The sequence below is a fragment of the Ambystoma mexicanum genome, chromosome 2q, assembly GCF_040938575.1.
Source record: "Ambystoma mexicanum isolate Mex_15411 chromosome 2q, UKY_AmexF1_1, whole genome shotgun sequence".
NCBI lineage: Eukaryota > Metazoa > Chordata > Amphibia > Caudata > Ambystomatidae > Ambystoma > Ambystoma mexicanum.
The window spans coordinates 1445995386-1446017065 of NC_090924.1; positions in this window are offsets into that span (position 1 = coordinate 1445995386).

Here is a 21680-nt window from a genome sequence, read left to right on the forward strand (position 1 = left end):
GTGAATGAGTCCCCAGAACCCTCCGCTGGATACAAAATTGGTCCCCGAAGTAGTCAGGTGGCAGAATTGATGGCTGTGCATCAGGCCATCCTCACTGCTGTCCAGCATCAACTCCACGAACTGGTCATAATCACAGATTCGGATTATGTACGGAACGGGTTCGTGGAGCACCTGGTTAATTGGAAGACCAGAGGCATGGTATGTGCTAACAACAAACCCTTGAAACATGGGAAGTTGATCCAAAACATTGATGATCTGGTCACCTCGAATGGGATGACCATCTATTGGAAAAAGATTAAGGGTCATTCCAAAGTAGAGGGACCAGACAAAACTGGAAATGACTTAGCTGATCAGCTGGCCAAAACCGGAGCCATCCAAGGGGATCTAATTGAGATTGAGTCCCTGTTGGGGGAAATCCAGGTCACTGCCATCACTAGGTCCCAGACAAATGCTCACAACGACCTCTCAATTGCACAATGGAGTAAGGAGACCCCTGATGCTGATTTGATTACTGCTCAGAAGGGGGATCCAATAATTGGTAAATTTTACCAGCACCTTGAGGACCCTGAGAACTTTCCCCTGACGGATACCGATTACATTGGGAAAGAGGACCTAAGAGTGTTGATGAAATGTCCCAAAATGTTCCGAATCCAAGACGGTTTGCTGGTAAGGAAATCCAAAGCTGGCCACGATCAGTGGGTGGTTCCTACCTCATTCCGAAGCCTGATGTTAGGTCACGCCCATGATGCGGCCACGGCCGGTCACAGGGGGTTTCACACAACATTGGAAATCTTAAGAGAGGTTGCATACTGGCCACACATGGGCCAGGACCTCAACCAATATTTGAAGGGTTGTCTTGTGTGTGCACAATTTCAGCCGACATCCCTCACACACCGCGCGCCTTTACAAAAGCGGGGGATGACACTGCCATGGTCAGATTTACAAATCGACTTTGTAGGCCCTGTGATTCGCTCGGCTAGGGGGAATAAGTACATGTTGACCGTGACATGCTTGTTTACCAAGTGGGTGGAATGTCTCCCAGCCCCAAATTGCAAGGCGGAAACTGCAGCTGCCTTGATGATTAACCACATCTTTTCCCGTTTTGGTCTACCTCAAAGGATTGAGTCAGACAGAGGTAGCCACTTCACCAGTGAAGTAATGACAAAGATGTGGGAGATACTGGGGGTCAAGAGAAAGCTGCATATTGCTTATAGACCAGCTTCTTCTGGGGCAGTAGAGAGATATAACCGGACAATTGTGAGCATATTAAAGAAGTTTGTGGCAGATTCTGGGCCAAGTTGGGATATCCGATTACCTCTGGTCCTAATGGCTATCAGATCTACCCCTTCATCTGCAACCAAAATGTCACCATTTGAGTTGATGACTGGGCGCAAGATGGTGCTTCCTCAGCATTTGCTCTATAGGACCCAAGAGCAGACACTGATAAATGCCTCCACTACTCATGAGTATGTAGAGAATTTAAGGAAACACCTTCAACATGCTTTTGCTTATGCTCAGCGGAATCTAGAAAGATCGGCTGATAGCATGAAGACCCATTATGACCTGAAAACTTCCAGGAAGGAATATCAGGTGGGAGACCGGGTCTATCTATACAACTTCCAAAGGAACCAGGCCAAGCAGCGCAAATTTTTGCCTACATGGAAGGGACCCTTTGAGATCGTCGATAAGATCTCCCCTGTGGCCTACAAGATCCGCATCCCCAAAGGCGGTTCGGCAGAGGGGGAAGACAAGTGGGTCCACATAAACCAGTTGAAATGTTGCCATCCCAGGCACACTCTGCAACAACTGGAGGAATCCTCTGGAATCCTAGCAGGCACTGTCTCAGACTAATTCAGTTCCAATCATAAAACATACCACATCTAGTCTCTAAAATATTGTGATTTGCATGAAACTGTCTCTTAGTTATACTGTTTTTTTTCAAAATAAGAATGTAATGTTTCGTGATGATGAAATGCATATGCTGCCCCACTATCTCAACGGTGGTGGAAAAACGTCTATGAATAGGTATTGCCGCTCTTCCTTTGTCGTCCTAGGAGAAAGAAAACCTTGAGACGGGCCAAGGAGGACGATCCGGAGACCGGGAGCTGAGACGCAACGGGCTCGGGGTACCGCCCAATCTTCCCATCAGGACCGGCGAGGAGAACCGATCGATCAGTACCGGATGGAGAAGAAAACGCTGAACTGTGTCATCTACAGAAGAGGAAGAAGATTATGCGGACAGACCGGTGCATGGGTCAAAACCCTTGTGCACGCGACTCCCCATCGACTCAAATTCAAAGTGCAGTCGCGTGGGGGGGACTTGTTGGGTGTCCTGACCCACGTTTAAGCTATCCTGCTACAACATTTGGTGCTGTGGGCTTAGAAAATTCAAGATGGCGGAAAACCCACATGTGCGCTGAAATCCAGGAAAGCTGCGCAGTTTGTGCGCCCACCAAAATGGTTGCCTCACTTGCCACCCACCAGTGCGAGAATGAAAGGCCGGGTTGCCATGAGGGAAATGGGTTGCCAAAGGAAAAACAGTAGCGCCGGTTAGCTTCAAAGCGCTTTAAAACCACCATTGGACTACCCGCACAGTAGTCTGAAACCATTGGGAATGGCAATGCTGATTGCCAAATGCAACCTAGAAGTGTGGGGAATTCATTTCTTAAATCCCAAAAATGGGTGCAGTACCAGTACTCACCACTATCCAAAAGCCGGCGTTTTAAAACCACTCTGTGTGTTTTTCTGAAGGCAAGCAAAATGCCTATTTCAAACCTTGCAACATGTGCAAAATATTCACTGAACACCAGCAGACATTTGGCAGAATGGAGTTTTGTGTGCCTACAAAATCTGGGAAATGAAGAGCCCAAAAACAATGCTTATAACAAAAATGCTATGGAGTCAGCAGCTTAAGCCTAACTACAACTGGATTTAAAACCACTAAAATCGAAAATGTTAAATTAAATGAGTGACCTATGTTTGGTGTCACATGCCTTTGTAACTGTTGAAATGTCATAGTTTTGCGCTTAGAATCAGCATTCTAGCTGCATGTGTAAAATTACAAGTTATTTTAAAAGCAACAAAAAGTTAGCTGAAGGTCTGGCTTAAGGAACTTGATTTTGCCTAGCAACTACCCATCAGCAGTGAAACTTGAGTCACCACTGTGTTCCCAGGCCAACCTTCCTTTTGCTGCCCAGGCTAAGGATATGCCATCTATCTGATAATTGAATTTCCTGTGCTCTGCCAGAGAGTGAACAAAGCCCTCTCCACTCAGGCAAAGGTTTTTTATTACAGACGTCGTAAAAAGTGGCTTCCTCCTGGAGAAGCTGGGAGGAGCACTGCCTGTGAGAGCAAGCTGGCTTGGCAGAACTGGAAAGAACCAGAAATTCAACCTTGTGCTGAGGGTAAACCACACCCCTTTGGAGCCAGAACATAACTTTAAAAAGATGAATAACTCATAGAGCGGACATGTGAAAATTTTATAAATGACACCATAATTCTTGTGATTTTTCTGCCCACAGTTTAAGACGTGGTAGGAACCGGTGGTATGTTCAGGGGGGTTGTGGCGGAAAAGTGGATATTACTCTAAATGTGTGCATGTTAAAAATCTGAAACTTCATCAGTTAATGTCCCTACCCCCTGCACACATGTATGTAAAGTTGGGTCCATGTCAGAAATTGCAAAATCAGTTAAAAAGTGAAATATGTGCCAGTTCTGAATGCAAGCTCCCAGGAAGAGCAGAGTTTGAACAGGGGATACCTCCTGTAATGCATGATGGGTGCATATGATTTTAAAACAATATGTACCTCTGCAAATATGTATTGGTTTCAAATCTAGATTTGTGTGTAAGTTGACAGGAGGAGTGGACTTTCTGCAGGCTGTAAAATGACATCAATCTGACTCACAGTTCAGTTTGCCAATCAAGCGGAGGAATGGAAGCTTGACCAATTAGAAGCTGAGAGAGAGGTAGGGTCAGTGATGCTAGAACACACCCACATTCTAAACACATAAAAGCAGACAGACAGGACAGATAGGGTGTTCAATTCCATTTGCTGCAACGCACTCTGCCGGACCATACAACATCCAGAGATCCAGACTTCAAATTCATCAAAACTCCAGAAAGCCAAACTAGAGACTTCAATCTATCCAGAGCAGAGAGACCCAAAGAACCGGTGCCTAGCAGAGACCAGACCCCTGTGAGCAGTTCCAGAGGCCAGGCGCTGTGAGCAGAACCCGGAAAGACCTGACCAGACTGAAGTCCGTGACCAAGTCGCTTTCCTGTTCAAAATCTCTTGTGAGTACTTAGCAAAACTCAGAACACATCTCTTAGTTTAAATTCATCTAATTCAATCTATTTAACCTAAGTAGAACTGCTTGATAGCTCCAAATTTGTCACCTGTCATTCTAGCTGCAAAAATTTGTCACTTGTCATTTTGAAAAAGTGTGCGTTTAAAATTTACAAAACCAAAAACGACCTTTACTAAATTACTCATATCTCCGCAACCGTTTGGGCTAGAGACTTGCAATAACTTTCATTTGGAAGCTGAGATCCCAGGCTTTTCTAGGACCCCAAAACGGTAGAGATAGTCCTTGCGGTTCCTTTGTAATAGCGCTCGGCGCATCCGCGAATTTTACCGCGATTTGCAATTTCTTCACATGTAAAAACTGCTGCTGTTTGCTTTCCATTGGCCAGAAATTCGTTTAACCTGCTAACTATCCCTGCATCATTGCTAGTGTGAGCCTGGACTAATATTAACTAGATACCACTCACCCTGAACCTCTATAAGGGAATTAAAAGCAAATTTAGCATATTTCTCATTCATTGCCAGCACATATCCAAGCATTTGGGCCTGTGTTTTCAAAACTCCTATCTGTGTTTTAAACTTCTGTTGTCTAAGCTTGCCGGGGTGAACTGAATTACAGTTGATTGCATTTCTGAGGACTGTGTGTTTTCCTTCCATTTCCTTGCATTGCATAAAGAGGGGGGGAGGGAATAGCCCGAGAAAAGTGATTACATTGTCTGGTTAAATCATATTGAGTATTTTCTGTACTGCATTCATTGAATATTGCATCCACCTGAGCTTACATAAAGCATCCTCTACCACATTATACTTTTGTTCCTATTTACCAGTGTGCTACCTTATCCATTTCATGTCAACTCATTAGTGATTATAGAAGTGTGCTAGTGCCAGATTCTCCGTTGTTGATCTTTATCATATTAGATTAAGTGTGCTATTCAATTATTAATTTATTATAAAGTGTGATATATATATTTTAATTTATCAAATAAACCTTTTAAACTTGCAAAACAGAACTACTTCTTGGCTCAGTGGGGTCAGGGGGATTCCAAGAGAGGGGTGTTATATAGGGGTAGTCATCCAGAACGCATGAACTGGACCTAAAGATATATCAATAAGGGTTTTCATTCAGTATTCTAGACTAGGCGTTAACTTGGCTGTAGTGCTGAATTGAATCCTCTTACAACAGAAGTGTTTCAAGCTGTGACACGGCAAGGGAGAGAGTACAGAGGGAAGACAGAGACAGCGATCCTACCAGGCCAAGTGTCATTCAGATTGCGCAAGGGCAGGGGAAGGGGTAAAAGGAAAAGTGCAGAGTGAAGGGGAGTGGGGAAAGTGCAGTACAAGGGATAATAGAATAAATAAAACAATAAGAAAAGTATGGCCAGCTTGTGGCAAGTGCAATGGTAAGTGCAGACAACAAGTGTCAAGTGCAGGTGGGGGACTGTACAGCCAGGCAGAGAGGTTAGACCCCTGGAGGACACCACAGTTAGAGATGGAGATAGAGGAGAGGAAGTACCCAAGTTGGACCTGTGAGGATCAATCAGAGAGGAAAGAGGTCAGCCATGCCAGGGCCTGACCGGTGATGCCCAGGTTATCACGGAGATGGTTGAGCAGGATGGCATGGTTAACCATGTGAAAGGAAGAAGAGAGATCAAGTAAGATGAGGACACAGGGGGTGTTGAAATGGAGGTTTGAGAGCAGGCCTTAACGGATGTTCAGGAGAGCATTATCCGTGCTTATGGCAGCTCTGAAGCAAGACTGATGGTCATGAAGACAACCAACAGATTCAGTGTGAAGATTAAGCTGGGAGATGGCCAGCTTTTCCAGGAGTTTGCCCAGCTAGTGAGTGATGGGACATTGGGCGATAGTTAGCTGGGCAGGATGGGTCGGCAGATGGTTTCTTAAGAAGAGGGTGCACAAGGGAGTGCTTCAGGGAGAAAGGAATGGTTGCAGAAGTCAGCCAGAGCAGGAGACACAGTGTCAGTGTGGTCCTTGATGGTTATGGAGGAAGGTACTTTCCTCTAACTGAGGGTTAGCTTCGCCGTAGCAGTGGTAGCTGAGCTGGCTGATTCGAAGGCTCACAGCTCAACAAATCTGAAAGCCTTGCCTTCGCCTTCATCTGGAATGGAGCTGGTTAGCCTGCTGGAGGCAGGTGCTGGGTGCGGCATGCAACGCTGGTCCAGAGTTGTGAGCTAAAGCTAAAGTTGTGAGCTAAAGCCAAGAGCCGGAAGCCTGGCAGAGTGTGCTTGTCACCGGACGTGTCCGTGTTTGGAAACTTGCAGCACCTCTAGTGCTTCCTGGAGTGGTTCCCTCGAGCCTGTATTTTCAGTTAACGCTAGCACTTTATCCCACCACTGTGCTGCACCGTTATTTTTGCTCCACTGTGCAACTTGCAACCTGTAAGGTATAGGTGTGCCTTTGATATTGACGACTCACACATTAATTAAACTATAACGCAAAGGATCAGACTTAAACTTCCTGGTCTGAGATTAGTGTTGGAAGCGGCCTCTGTAGTTTGTTACGAGGTGTGGAGCCTGAGAGGGGGTGGTGTTTTACTGCCCACACTGTCCCTTATTTTGTTTTTTCTTTGCGTGCAAGAATGTTGCCGTGCCGCACCAACCGTTTATTGTAGCACGTGTGTAGCTATTTTTCAGGGGCTGCAGGCTTTATGGCCTTTGACCCAAAATCTGTGGTGCCGGAGTACAACAGTAAGATCCTGCTGCCTCTGGAAGGCGGTCACTTTGAGATTAGTTTTAATTGAAAGAAGCTTGTTTTTTTTTCTAGTGGCTGCAGAAGAGTGTTACAGTGACTGGGGTCTCTTGCCTTTCAGCTGTGACGTCTGCCTGAAATACTTTGTGGTGATTATTGCCTTTGCACTCTGTATCGCCCCGGACTACTTTAAAAGGGAACCATAGTAATAGTTTCTTGATCCGGGAGACAAGTTCCCAGTCTGTCTGCCCCAGTTCTATTGTGTTTTTTGATTGAGGAGCTGCACAACGTGTTTCTGGAACCGGTTTCCCTTCTTTGTGTTGACCATAAATATTGTTTGTGGGCCCTGAGTGCAGCGTGGATTTCTGGCAGACGAGTTCCAGTCTGCGCCAGTCCTATTGTGTTTTATGATTGAGGAGCTCACGGCGTGTTTCTGGAATCTGTGTCTGTTAAGACGGATTTCTGAACTCTGTCCTGGTGGCGCAGAAGTTCAGAAGGCCAACCTAATTACTTGGAACAGGGTAACCTCTGGACGAGCCAGACCAATCAAGGTAGCGATCGCGGCGGTCAAAACTAGGTCTCAAGAGGGGTGAGGGTGACTGAAAGCCCGCAATGAGCACACAAAGCAAGAGCGCTTACAAACTACTCCAAACAGTTGTTATATCAAAAATATATACACATTTATTTTAAGGCCTTTAAAACAATGACCGTAGCGAGAAAATCACAATATCACAATATTAAGCCAACACATACCATACCAATACAATATATATACAAATACGACAGTCGCAAGCGTTATATGCACGAAATGTGTAGTCCACCTGCAAGGGAAGGAAAACAGGCAGTGCGATACAATGCTTTAGACTCAGTTCGCCTTCAGAGGCACCTAACTAGATGGAAGTCCGAGTCCTGCGAAGAGTGGAGCCTTGTGCTCAAAGTACCTGCACGCGCTGGTGCCAACGGGCAAAAGGAGAAGCTCTTTGAAGGAAGTCAGGCAGTTCAGTTCAGTGCACAAATGAAGGAGAACAAGTTCCGCGACTCAATCGCAGCCTCCACTGTGGGCAGAAGCAGAGCGCGAGTACGGCAAAAGGGTGCTGTTTTACACAGCGGGGAAAAGCAATGGGCTCCTGCAGGAGGGCGACCAGATCCTAGCTAAACTACTCACCGGTCCCCGATGCAAGCAGACCCAGGCTTCTCCGCGTCAGTTTCAGCAGCTGGCAGGTTCAGAAGAGCAGGGAATGCCTCGTCGTCGTGTTGAGTAAAAAGACGTCCCAATCGAAGAAACCTGCACAGTTTTGTCACCACAGCAGGGCAACGGAGCGGCCGTGTGTATCTGAGCCAGATGTACACTACTCACTTCAGACTTGGGAACGCCAAGTGTACTAAGCGTGTGAGAGTGACAAGGACTCGAAATACAACACAACCTGGCGGCGGTTACAGAGCAAGACTCCCTTGTAAGCTGGTCAGTCAACTGGATGGCCCAGAGACGCTTCCGAAGGCTTACTGGCAGGAGATGATGAAGATGCCGAGAATAGCTGTTCCCGCTATTCCAAAGGTCGAAGTACCAGTACAGGCCTTCTGGTTCGATCAAAGGTGAAAAGGGTTTCACAAGGTGACAGCAGTGCAGAGCAGAAGTCCTTCAGCGGGTCACCAGCGATTCCTCGGTCCAGCCTCTTGTTTGCAGGATACTTGGCTCCTGTATTCCTTCGTTCGTGAGAACTCAGGAGATCGACATGGTAGTGGTGTTTCCAGCCCCCTCTTATCCACGGTTCCCTTCGCGCCAAAACGGAGGGGAGCCAATGGGAGATCCGCTCATCAACACACACACCATTCGTGGACCAATCACGGACCACGGTGGTCCCAGGCATTCACACCACCCTAGACTCTCTGGCACCCAGGATGTGTATTGGGACCAGACATCCCAGCCCACACTCTGGAGGCACACAAAAGACATGTAGAAGCCAGCGAAAGCATCCGTGTTTCGCGGGAAAGTACATGCCCAAATAAGGAAGGCCCCGGGTCGCTCGACCTGGGGAAGGTGAAGGGAGCAAGACGGTCAGTGGACAGGACAAAGGAGCCTCGTGGTCTGGCCATTTTGGGAGCCAGGCCACCATTTTGGGTTCAGCGCGAAAAACGCGCTTAGAACGCCAAAAGGAGCTCAAAATACACAAAACGATCGCTGCCACCATTCCAGTCCCTGAATGACTTGCACTGATCAAATACAATCCTAAACGAGTATCTAGGGCCTGTAGAAGGCTAGAGACCCAAGAGAGCTGTAACTTAGCTTACAGTGCCCTCTTGTGTCATGTTGCACTAAAGCCGCAACATGATAAAAGAAACTATGGGAAACAGCGTTCCCCGGTACTGACTGTCTTAAGGGCATGTCAGTTTCCCCATAAGAAAGGAGCGAAAGCCCAGAGGAGTGCGGCAGAAGGCTGCACTTCTCTGGTAAAGTCAAGAACAAGGTGAAAAACAACAGCAAAAAGTTTAGGGGTTGCCACATGGAAGGAAAATTACCTACAATTACGAAATCTTTCCTAACACTCGCCCCTCCCAGACTATGGACAGGGGGAATTAATCCACCCCTGGATGAGTCTCTTGTTCAGGTCGGTTAAACATTCTGGACAACCCATCAGCATTGCTATGTTGGACACCTGGCCTATGCTCAATAGTGAAGTCGAAGCCTTGTAGACTTATGGACCACCTAAGCAACTTTGGATTCTCCCCCTTCATGTTCATTAGCCACTTTAACGGCTTATGGTCAGTTTGCACAGTGAAGTGGGTCCCATAGAGGTAGGGCCTCAGCTTCCTTAGGGCCCACACAACAGAGAAACATTATTTCTCTACCGTGGACCATCTGAGCTCTCTGTCCTTAAGCTGGCGACTAATAAAACCGATAGGGTGTTCCTTCCCCTTCTCATCTACTTGTGATAGTACAGCTCCTATCCCAGTGTCAGAGGCATTCGTCTGCACGATAAAAGGTCTTTGATAATCAGGGGCCCTGAGGACAGGGGCCTGGCACAAGGAGTCTTTTAAGCCATTGAAGGCCTTCTCACACTCGTCGGTCCAAGTTACCTTCTTGGGTTTCTTCGGAGTTGTGAGGGCAGTCAGAGGGGCAGCTATGGCGCCATAGTCTGCCACAAAATTGCGGTAATACCCCGTGAGTCCTAAGAAGGCTCTCACTTGGGTTTGCGTAGTGGGGGTAGGCCAGTCTTGTACTGCTTGTACTTTACTGGGTAGAGGCTGTATCCTCCCTCCACCTACTTCATGTCCAAGGTAAACCACTGAGCCTTGTCCAATCTGGCATTTACTATCCTTTATGGTCAAGTGGGCTTTCTGAAGAGCCTGGAGCACAATCCCGAGGTGTTTCACATGGTCTTCCCAGGTGGCACTGAAAACTGCTATATCGTCCAGATATGCAAGACAGAATTCGTCCAACCCATTCAACACATGATTCACAAGCCTCTGGAAAGTGGCAGGTGCATTCTTCAACCCGAACGGCATTACCCGGAATTGGTAAAGGCCGCCTGGAGTAGAAAATGCTGTCTTCTCCTTGGCATGCTCTGCTAAAGCTATTTGCCAATAGCCAGCAGTGAGGTCAAACGTGCTGAGGTACTTGGAGGCACCCAAAGTATCCACCAGCTCATCTGTTCGAGGCAAGGGGTGTGCATCTGTCTTGGTGACAGCATTCAGAGCCCTGTAATCCACGCAGAACCTCAATTCAGAAGTGCCTGCCTTTGGAACCAAAACCACAGGGCTGGACCAAGGACTACTAGAGGGTTCAATCACCCCAAGGTCTAACATCTTGTTGACCTCGGTCTTAATATAAGACCGTACTTTGTTTGACATCCTGTATCCCCTACTTTTGGTAGGTACACTGTCTCCTGTGTCAATGTTATGTTTGCACCAAGGTGTCAAACCAGGCGACTGTGAAAACAGGGGGGAAAACTGCCTAAGCAAACTTTTCACCTCAGCCTGCTGATCAGAAGTCAGGTGAGGGGCCACTCGGACACCCTCAAAGGAGCTATCTGAAGGACCGCTTGGAACAGGTCGGGGAGAGGTTCCGACTCCTCTTCCTCAACATCTGAAGCCAGTAGCAGTGCTGCGATTTCGACTCTTGGGACGAAAGCCTTCAGCCTATTCACGTGAAACACTTTTGGAGCCTGTCCAGGCCTTCCAAGGTCCACTAAATAGTTAACCTCACCCAGGGGCTCCACCACTGTGTAAGGGCCTGACCATTTGTCCTGTAAAGCTCGAGGCCTTATGGGATTCATGATCAGGACTTGCTGACCAGGTGTAAAGTTGATGAGGGAAGCTTTCTGGTCGTACCAATGTTTCACCAGCGCTTGTCCTGCCTTCAATTTATCACTAGCCAAGCCCATCAGAAGTACCATCCGTTTTCTGAGCCCTAGCACATAGTCAACTACGTTGGTAGTAACAGGGGGAGTGGGCATCTCCCATCCCTCTTTGACGATGGCTAAGGGTCCCCGTACGGGATGACCGAACAGAAGTTCGAAGGGGCTGAAGTCAACACCCTCCTGTGGTACCTCTAGGTAGGCAAACAGTAAGCATGAAACAAGAAGATCCCATTTTCTTCTCTGAGGCTCCTCCAGAGCCCCAATCACGCTCTTTAACGTCCTGTTGAAACGCCCCCCCAGACCATTGGTCTGGGGGTGTTATGCAGAAGAGAACCTGTAGGTGACCCCACATTCTTTCCACATAGCCTGCCTATACTTCGACATAAAGTTGCTGCCATGATCCGACACAACTTCTTTAGGGAAGCCAAACCTAGTAAATATGCCGAGTAAAGCTTCTGCAACTGACTTGGCAGTTACAGTTGTCAATGGGATGGCCTCAGGATATCTGGTTGCATGGTCGACCAGCACCAGGATAAACCTATTGCCTGAGGATGTTTGCGGGTCAAGGGGACCAACAATGTCGATCCCTACCCTTTCAAATGGTACCCCCACAACTGGGAGCGGTACCAACGGAGCTTGGATTGTCACGCCAACCTTACCAGACAACTGGCAGGAGGTACAACTCCTGCAGTGACTTTCTACTTGCACCCCCATCTTGGGCCAGTAGAAGTGCATGGATAACCTTTGCTTGGTCCTCTTCATACCAGGGTGACCAGCAAGGGGAACTTCATGCGCCAACTGCAGGAGGAAGGGCCTAACAGCAAGGGGAACCACCAACCTCCTATGGTCTCCTTCTGTAGACTCTGTGGGCTCACTATACAGGAGTCCACCTTCCCAATAAATCCTATGCGTCCCAGGAGGTTCACCCTCAAGCTGGGAGCAGGCCTGTCTCCTTAGGCCTTCCAGAGATGGGCACTCACGTTGGCCTTTACTGAATTCGTCCCTATCAGGACCTCCTCCAACTAACAAGTCTTTTAGTTCAGGATGATCGTTGGGGTCGAATACTTCAGGCATCGCCACCTCCTCGTCAGGCCCGGGCGATTGACCAACTTCCTCCACCGCAGTGGTAGGCGAGCTCGGGGGAATATTCTCTTTCCCTCGTCGTGACTTGTCGACTCCTTTCGCCTTGGGTTTCCCCTTCAGCTGGGGCGGCGTATTGGACTTGGCCAATGCTGCCCGTTCTTGAGACCGTGTGTAGGGTCTTTCGGCAGTGTCTCCTACGAGCCCTAAAGCTCTGAGATCATTACCTAATAAGACCTTTCCCGGGACGTTTCTCTGAATGCTCACTGGAATCCTGACTGCTGTACCATTTAAAGTAAGATTTACAGGTATTACTGGAAACATACGGAGGGGGCTGTCAGCCAACTTAGTGGGCATCAGAGTAGCTCTGGCAACTTCCTCTGAGTCTACCAAGGTAGAATCCACTACAGTGCGACTGCACCCACTATCCCTAAGAGCTGGAGTATCCACTCCATTGATCAGCACGCTGTCTTTAAAGTAGTGCTTGGTATTATCCGGAATCCTAGCATAAGCCTCTGCGACTTTAGGCTCCCAGGAACCCAGGGACACTAAAACTACCTCAGCCTCTATCCCGCTGGGAAATGAGTCTGAGGAGAAGGATGCTCCTGTAATCTCTTCTTCCTCGTAGGAGGAGAAGGCCAGATTAGCGGAGTGGACCCCCAAAGGTCTAACCTTACACCGGGGATCCCCCTTCACATGGTCAGTTGCTCCACAAGCAAAACAAGATCCATTGGGTCTGTTTACATAGGGAGGCTTATTGTAACCAAAGTTCTGTTTCGGAGGCGGACCTCCACTACCCTGTGAGTTCTCTTGTGTCTTACCCTTATTTTTCTTTTTGTGGCCCTTATGGGAAGAAGATTTAGCAGATTCTCCACCCTCCATATCTTTCGACTTTTTCCCTTCCTCCTGCTTACCAGGATGAGTTTTGTCCTTATGGGACACTCGATGTGACACCCATAAGTCTGCTGCAGTGGCCAGCTTCTTAGGATCTATCTCCTTCGAATCGGCCAAATGCTGCTTAAGCTCCGGGGAAGAAGAAGCAAAAATGTGTTCCAGCATGACAAGATTTATCATGCCTTCGAAGGTAGAAACCTTATAACCTTCGACCCAGCCAGTTAAGTTTTTCAAGGATTCAGTGACATAAGATACCCAAGTACCACCTTCCTTTTTCTTATACTCTCTGAAACGTTTCAAATATTGGGCCGGAGTCTTCACAAACTTTAAAATGAGAGTTTGCTTTAACATTGCGAAATCAGCTCGCTCAGCCTTCGACATTTCCATAATGGCACTACAGCCAGAATGGGGCAGTCTGCTGAGTAACCAGGCAATCTTATCAGCATTGTCAACTTGTTGAACTTCGCATGCATACTCAAACGCATTCAGCCAGTCCATAATGTCATTCCTTTCCTCATACACACTGAGCAGATCTTTCGGAAACCGTGGATGAGAGGAGGCCCCAGACCCATGTCCAGGACCCTTGGACCCATTTGCAAACTGAAGCTTGGCCAGTTCCAACTTGTGATCCCTGTCTTTTTGTTTTTCTGCCTGTTCGATTTTCAGTTTGGCTATGCTGAATTCAAGCTCCTGCTGCCTTAACCGCAGCTCTTGCTTCTTGAATTCAAGCATAGCCTCCCCATCAGCACTGGCAGAGGAAACATTAGACATCTCGTCCTCCCTGTCCTCGTGGTCGCGATGGATCAGTGCAGCGGCAGAACCGTCGGTTCTACCAGTGAGAGCAGCCCCACCACCTTCTGCACTGTCCTCAGAAGTTATAGCGTCAAGCTGCGCTTCTTGCCACGCCACGATTTTTTGGATCATTTCCAATTTCGTGCCTTGAGAGGAAACACCTCTCTCCGCACACATCTTCTTCAATGTTTCTGATTTGGAAGCATTTAAAGTTAACAAGGTATTTGTTTCCATACTGTTAGATAGGACTATGGCCTTTTTAAAGTTATACTACAACAATTCACTACGTGTCCTGGTTGGAATAACCTGAAATGCCTTAGTTCGTGCGCAACACTGGATACCTTCAGTCGTATCCCACCGCTGTACACCAATTTGTTAAGACGGATTTCTGAACTCTGTCCTGGTGGCGCAGAAGTTCAGAAGGCCAACCTAATTACTTGGAACAGGGTAACCTCTGGACGAGCCAGACCAATCAAGGTAGCGATCGCGGCGGTCAAGACTAGGTCTCAAGAGGGGTTAGGGTGACTGAAAGCCCGCAATGAGCACACAAAGCAAGAGCGCTTACAAACTACTCCAAACAGTTGTTATATCAAAAATATATGCACATTTATTTTAAGGCCTTTAAAACAATGACCGTAGCAAGAAAATCACAATATCACAATATTAAGCCAACACATACCATACCAATACAATATATATACAAATACGACAGTCGCAAGCGTTATATGCACGAAATGTGTAGTCCACCTGCAAGGGAAGGAAAACAGGCAGTGCGATACAATGCTTTAGACTCAGTTCGCCTTCAGAGGCACCTAACTAGATGGAATTCCGAGCCCTGCGAAGAGTGGAGCCTTGTGCTCAAAGTACCTGCACGCGCTGGTGCCAACGGGCAAAAGGAGAAGCTCTTTGAAGGAAGTCAGGCAGTTCAGTTCAGTGCACAAATGAAGGAGAACAAGTTCCGCGACTCAAGCGCAGCCTCCACTGTGGGCAGAAGCAGAGCGCGAGTACGGCAAAAGGGTGCTGTTTTACACAGCGGGGAAAAGCAATGGGCTCCTGCAGGAGGGCGACCAGATCCTAGCTAAACTACTCACCGGTCCCCGATGCAAGCAGACCCAGGCTTCTCCGCATCAGTTTCAGCAGCTGGCAGGTTCAGAAGAGCAGGGAACGCCTCGTCGTTGTGTTGAGTAAAAAGACGTCCCAATCGAAGAAACCTGCACAGTTTTGTCACCACAGCAGGGCAACGGAGCGGCCGTGTGTATCTGAGCCAGATGTACACTACTCACTTCAGACTTGGGAACGCCAAGTGTACTAAGCGTGTGAGAGTGACAAGGACTCGAAATACAACACAACCTGGCGGCGGTTACAGAGCAAGACTCCCTTGTAAGCTGGTCAGTCAACTGGATGGCCCAGAGATGCTTCCGAAGGCTTACTGGCAGGAGATGATGAAGATGCCGAGAATAGCTGTTCCCGCTATTCCAAAGGTCGAAGTACCAGTACAGGCCTTCTGGTTCGATCAAAGGTGAAAAGGGTTTCACAAGGCGACAGCAGTGCAGAGCAGAAGTCCTTCAGCGGGTCACCAGCGATTCCTCGGTCCAGCCTCTTGTTTGCAGGATACTTGGCTCCTGTATTCCTTCGTTCGTGAGAACTCAGGAGATCGACATGGTAGTGGTGTTTCCAGCCCCCTCTTATCCACGGTTCCCTTCGCGCCAAAACGGAGGGGAGCCAATGGGAGATCCGCTCATTAACACACACACCATTCGTGGACCAATCACGGACCACGGTGGTCCCAGGCATTCACACCACCCTAGACTCTCTGGCACCCAGGATGTGTATTGGGACCAGACATCCCAGCCCACACTCTGGAGGCACACAAAAGACATGTAGAAGCCCGCGAAAGCATCCGTGTTTCACGGGAAAGTACATGCCCAAATAAGGAAGGCCCCGGGTCGCTCGACCTGGGGAAGGTGAAGGGAGCAAGACGGTCAGTGGACAGGACAAAGGAGCCTCGTGGTCTGGCCATTTTGGGAGCCAGGCCACCATTTTGGGTTCAGCGCGAAAAACGCGCTTAGAACGCCAAAAGGAGCTCAAAATACACAAAACGATCGCTGCCACCATTCCAGTCCCTGAATGACTTGCACCGATCAAATACAATCCTAAACGAGTATCTAGGGCCTGTAGAAGGCTAGAGACCCAAGAGAGCTGTAACTTAGCTTACAGTGCCCTCTTGTGTCATGTTGCACTAAAGCCGCAACATGATAAAAGAAACTACGGGAAACAGCGTTCCCCGGTACTGACTGTCTTAAGGGCATGTCAGTTTCCCCATAAGAAAAGGAGCGAAAGCCCAGAGGAGTGCGGCAGAAGGCTGCACTTCTCTGGTAAAGTCAAGAACAAGGTGAAAAACAACCGCAAAAAGTTTAGGGGTTGCCACATGGAAGGAAAATTACCTACAATTACGAAATCTTTCCTAACAGTGTCCCTTCTTTGTGTTGACAATAAATACTGTTTGTGGGCTCGGAGTTCCGGCAGAGGAGTTCCCAGTGTGCCCTAGTCTGCCACAGGATGCTTCCATGGCTGACGGTCCGTTAAACAAATCAGGTCCACAGACTCAACACAAAATGCTACAACAGCACCGGATGTTGAATCCCTGGACCGTCGCTAATAAGACAGACTCCCGAAACTGTAAGGTATGCAAACAGATTGTTGCTTTACTGTCGGATAGCCCATCTGGGGGGGCGAGTACAATAGATGCTGGCTCTGTAGAATGGGCTGCTGTGGCGGCAGTGAATCCCGACTCACATGTTACTTTGCCGGAAATGTCACTCTCTGACACATTGCCTGCACTCACCTATAGTTGTAATAGTGGTTCTCTGATGGCAAGTGAAAACCCAAGCGATACAACTAAGCAACACACGTTACCTGTGTCTACGTCTCCACAAATTTCGATTCTAACTTTAAACAATTCGGAGCCGGTCTCTAAGCTGATCCGTGAACTTCGGGAGACTATTCCTAGTCCTGTAACTCCAGAACTCTTCTACTCGCCATTTGATATCACCGACGCTGAATTGATGACAGTTTCAAATACTGAACCTATTTTAAATGAAGTCGAGAAAACAATTGTGAAAAACTCTAATGAGTCTAGGTAATGAGCGAAAAGCGAATATTATTGGCAGTACATAGCTTAACGGACAGTCCTTCAATAACGAAAATGGTGCACTTAGGAACAGACAATACTAGTGTTTCAACAAACAAACCTAATACTATGTCCGATGGTATCGCGTGTGGAAATGGTGACTCAAGTGTCGCTGTAGAAAGTTTGCTTGTAATCCAATTACATGGTGTCTCAAGTGCCCCTGCGAAAAGCTCTCACGTGATTCAAGTACATGCTTCTGAAGAGGGCTTGGTACCAAATGGGACAAGGACCTTAAGATATCACGCGATGCATAGCAAATATACTCACCATAAATCCTTAACAAATCCGCTAAATATTTCAGAATTGCTGCCGGATGCAAGCTGTGAGAGTCCTGAATGGTCGAATGCAAGGCACGGAAGCACAGTCTCGGCTACTCACAGCCTACCTTGGCCTTCTTACCTACTGTGCCTTCATTCCCTGTTTTGCAAATAGACACCATCCTGCCAAATCGAGGCGATTATAACCGATTACAGAAATTGCCATCCAATGAAATTGCACAGATCCCTTTGAGCCTGCTAAATTCACCGGATCCGGTAGTTTGATCTGCAATAGTATGCACAGAAAACACCAGTTCAAACAACTTGTCAATGCCCTTAATGAAATCATCGAATGCTGCCTTGCCCATTCAAGTGCCAGAACATGCCAAGTTCAAGACAAGCGCACCAATGGCACCGTCAAGGAAAAGTCACGGTGCCATAAGGCCAGTGTTAACCAACAATAATGTACATGGAGTGGACAACCACATACCAATTGATGATACATCGAGACACTCGAACAGTGGAGCAGAAAATCATAGCCGTACACCTGGAAAGGCCAGTCTTTCATCGGCCGAGGCAATGCAGATCCACAACAACATCTTGGCTGCATCATCCCTTGCCCTAATACCATTGGTGAAATAATACAAAGCCCTAAATGAAAGAATTCAAGACCAATATGCAATGTTGCAAAACCTGAACCAAAAAATGGAGCAAATGGAAAAATGCAACGATTACCTAAAAGAAAAAAATAACTGCAGAGGCAGCTCTTAATGTCGAGTGGCAGCAAAGGCATAACAAAATCACCAATCAACAGCGCTGCCAAAGCGAGAAGACGGTTAAAAGCATGTTGGAAACTTTCAAGCGGATGCGTGAGCTCCTAGGGTCCAAGCTTGGACCTCGCATTGGCGATTGCCAAAGCCGAGATAAATTAAATGGCTCGAATATGGCGCAAGTTATTGTTGATTTTGACGAGTCCATAACTCTGAGTGATAAGGCCGAATTGAGCAAAGCAGGCATGGAAAAACCACTGTCGTCTTTGACAAATCCTACAACTACAGTGGATGTTGATATGCCACAACTTCCACCGGTACCAGAAATTCAAGCAGGAATTGAAAAAGCTCTCAGTGGTTTAAAAAGTTCATGGAGTGACGAGGAGAATAAAGGTGCAATAGACAAAACTCACCACGAAGAAATTCAAGTGAAAAAGATCACACCAATAAATCCGTTCTCATCTTTTGGCATTTTCACGGGCGTGGCAAAAACAACTGCTATAACACCTGCAGTGGTAGCAAACATCACAGTTGATAAAGCCGTTCCTCGGAAAGCGGCAAAGAAAGGTCAACAGTCTATTCACTCAAAAACAAAGACATTTATAAGGAATCTTTCAGTTACCAGACATTTGGTCGAAAAAAATTGGTCGAGCCAATTTGGTCGAAAACCAAATGGTCGAATTTTTTAATTTTTTATTTTTATCCTTTTTTTTGGGGGGGGTCCCCCAACCCCCTTTTTTTTCTAAAAAACCCTTTTTTTTTAAAAAACGAAAACCCGAAAAATAAATATATAATTAAAAAAAAATTTGACCATTTGGTTTTCGACGAAATTGCGTCGACCAAATGTCTTTCGACCAGTTTTCGGTCGACCAAATGTCTGGACACCGAATCTTTCTACCCCGACTAAGCTGAGCTTATTCAAACGTGATTCCGATACAAATAATAAACCCCCAGAAACCACAACATAAGAAAAAAAAGGGGTTCAAGTACTTACTGGTCAAAACAAACAAAAACTGGCTCTAAAAAGATATAGAATAAACTCTGATTCTGAGACAAGCGACTCTTCGACTGCTTCCTCGTCAATCGATCTATGTGATCTATCAACCTATTCGCACCATGAGGAGCTTGACGAGTCTCCTGCCCCCAGCGGCAATAGATCTGCGTTAATCCAGGTCAACCTGGCGAAGCCTCATAAAGGAGCTCTTTCTAAACCGAGAATTCATGACATGCAACCTACATAAAAAACTGATGTCGTAGTAAATGCAAACCTAGTGCTGGTCAATGACCCTATGATTAATCCAAAATTCATGGCAAATCAACGAAATCAGCGTGTGCACTTTGAAACAAGGGTTCATGAAATTAAACACAACAAAGGCGCATCTTCCTGTCGCAAACTACATCTTCAAAATATTCACAGTGATGCAACAGAAGTAAACCTAAATAGAACAAATATTATGAAACTGTTGAAATGTATTCCACTTTTGCGTACAATCGAATCTGATGACATTAAGATCGTCGAATATGCAACAGAAAAATCATCAGACTAGGTGCTTCTACACATCAATTCTGCAGGAGTCAGACACATGCTTTTAAGAGCCAGCGAGAACCTCTTTTTCTTTGGTTTTGAAATCTTGTCTGAACCAGATCAGGAACATTTCCTACAACACAACAAGGAAATGGAAACAAATCAACATCATTCAAAACCTGTGGACTCTGCAGCTTTGCCGCAGTCCATGAGTACTAGTCAAAACTCAAGATCTGAAGGACATTTGTCAAAAAATCCTTCATTGAAAAGAGCAAGCTGGAGTAAGAACAGGAGCTCTCAATAGCCATGACTGACAGATCACAAGACCCTGCATGAGTTCTTATCATGGAACACATGCAGGTTTAAACATTTATTTAATGACTTTGAACTCCCTTTGGAACATGTGTTTGTGAAAAGCCTACAGGAAACTTGGCTCCACAAAACTCCAATGTGCGATGGCTTTACTACTCTCTTAAACCCTGCAGCAAAAAATGTTTAAGGCCGTCCAAGCTCGGGGCTAATAACAATGGTGCACATAACGCAAACTTGGTCAGCACCGGTTATTACAAAACCAAACACATATGTGCAAGGTACCCTGATTCATACAATGGCTAAAAGCTCTCAATTATGGAAGTATTTATTGATTATAAATGGATATTGGAATCCTGCAAAAATCAGCACAAAAGACTTCCTAAATGCCACCTTTGAGCTAATAGATGCAGCCATGTTATCCTACAACAACCTGACGATAATCTGCGGTGGAGACCTAAACTGCTCTTGGATTCAGTTTGATGAATTGCTACAGATTTATAAGTGACTAACTGATGCTGCCGTTGTGGCTAGAGGGCAGAGATGGCAAAAAGAAATGATGATGCGAGACTTGCCTATGCTGAATGGTCTTGTAAAAGGTGACGTCCCCCCAAAACCAACGTGGCACCTTCAAAAAACACATCGTATACTCGATTACATCTGGGTATCTAGAAGCCTTGACTCAAATATTTTAAATCTTCAAATTCAAAAAATGAATCACAGTGACCATAGCCTCTTGCACCACAACTGCATGATGGCCTCGACTTTCAAGGCTGTCGTCTATCAGAATGATCTAGAAACAAATTGCAAGGCCAATCATCTTGAATGAATGGAAAGCATATCCATGGGCTTGGTATGAGGCTAAAGAGCATCTCAGCTATTCAAGGCATCAAATATATCCCACTGCTAACAGACTTCACTTCCGCCACAAAATTATCCAGGAATCAAGGGCAGTTGCATCTACATCGCTACAGCAAAGTGGTACACGAAGCAAAAAAGGCATTACGTAAAGATCTAAGAACAATAAAAAAAAATTTGCCAAGATCATAAATACAACACGCGGTGAAAGCAAGACAAGCTCTTTATAGAAACTGGCCAAAATCACATGTCATTGTCATCGATCTGGGCCAAGCTGAGTCAATGCTGAATCTACTTCTGACTAGAAACACACGCGAAATCTGGCAGATTTTGAATATGGACCTTTCGAAATGCACTCCAATGCTAACAAATATAATTTCAGGAGAGGCTGGGATACTCACTTCTCTCTGGTATTCCAAAGGTCAAACATTGCGACTGTTCCACCACCCATCGTTGCTGACACCCAATGGAATGTGAAGATGTTGCACGCTGAGATCATTGAAGCCATGAAAGCATTAAAAAATGTGCTTGCAGCTGGACCTGATCTAATTTCTAACGTCGCCCTTAAAAAACATTCTAGTGAGTGGGCCCTATTTATTGAGAACCTGTTTTCCAAAATTGCAGCGTGACAAAAACT